The 1,357-nt window shown below is 41.1% G+C and overlaps 1 pseudogene; it reads left to right on the top strand.

Annotated features, from left to right (window-relative positions):
* Positions 1–427: 427 nt before the first annotated feature.
* Positions 428–546, top strand: LOC112483754 (annotated as a pseudogene).
* The last annotated feature ends 811 nt before the right edge of the window (positions 547–1,357 follow it).

Genomic DNA, 1,357 nt, shown 5'->3' with positions numbered 1-1,357 from the left:
TTTCTCTATCACTACCCAATTAAAAAAGGTCAGTGATTAAACGGAGACATAAGAGACGAAACTGGAAAGGATGTACTAGGCCTAGGTTGCCTGGGAGACTGGACTCCACCAAGGAAATGACAGGTTGATGACGTTCTAGATTTGTCCTGATATTTTCATCTATATGAGGCCAACTCACCACGACTTCTATTGCTCACTGCCATTCTGACTGACATTCTGACTGCCACCAAGATGTTGGACAATGTGCCAGGGAATAGGGCTTGATTTTTGTCACCTTTCCAAGAGAAATATGGGAGGGGCAAATGGTTTCTCTTAATAGTTCATTCATTAAATTGTATTCACTTGCCTCTTCTGATAGTGCCATCGAATTTCAGGCAGGCCCCTAACCACTACATCATCCCAAAGCTTGCTCCTTCTGAGGTTACATGTCTACAGCCATGCTACCCTGAACAAGCCCGATCTCATCTACTCTCGGAAGCTAAGCAGGGTAGGGCCTGGTTAGTACTTGGGTGGGAGACCACTCGGGAAGACCAGGTGCTGTAGGTGTAAAAAGTAAAAAAATAAGGGATTGTAAACTGACAAAGTTCTTGCAATCTGTGAGGTCAACCAAGAGTTGCCTTGCCTAAAAAAAAAGGTTGCAGCCTACAGCCTATCTGTGTCTATTTTCCATCTCCTTCACTGAGACCGTCCCTCAGTCCCTCCTTCTTTCCTGTTACTCACGATGCAAATTCAAAGCTCCTAACCTTTTTCCTTGCCAACTCCTTCAGTGCTCATCTGTGCCATTTCAATTACGTTACAGGAAAGTAATAAACCCTAAGGTTCATTTCTTGACCTTAACCAAAAAAAAAAAAAGAAAGAAAGAAATAACAAACAGGATTATCAGGCTCTCTTTTACAATGAATTTCATCCAAAATAAATGTAAAGCATATCAAAGCAGTGTGCCAGAGGGCAGTTTTGTGAACCAGGTCCTCCTGCTCATTTAAATATGCCAAATAAAAGGGGTTTTCTCTCCAACTTTTGGGAATCTTTAAAATGTGGTGAGATTTAACCTTAATAGGAGCCATTTCAATAATTTTCTTAAACAAATCTAAATCAACTTGCAAAAATTAAAATAAAAGGAGAAGACTTGGGGTCTTGTCCCTAGAATCTGCCCCCTGAGGTGGCTTCTTGTGCTGGTTCTATAATTACCCGTAGCCGAAATAAAATATTTAATCCAGGAGATTTACAATGGGATTTATTGTTTAAGAAGGATGACAATCCAAGTTTGGAACTGCTGTTCGTATTCTCGGTGGAGGAGTCCTAGGTCTGAAAGATCCAGTGAAGGAAGAGAAAACAGAAGGAAGAGAGTAGAGGAACT

Source organism: Pteropus alecto, unplaced genomic scaffold (assembly GCF_000325575.1).
Source record: "Pteropus alecto unplaced genomic scaffold, ASM32557v1 scaffold164, whole genome shotgun sequence".
Classification (NCBI taxonomy): domain Eukaryota; kingdom Metazoa; phylum Chordata; class Mammalia; order Chiroptera; family Pteropodidae; genus Pteropus; species Pteropus alecto.
Note: the sequence above shows the minus strand (reverse complement) of the source record. Positions and strands in the feature narration are given on the sequence as shown.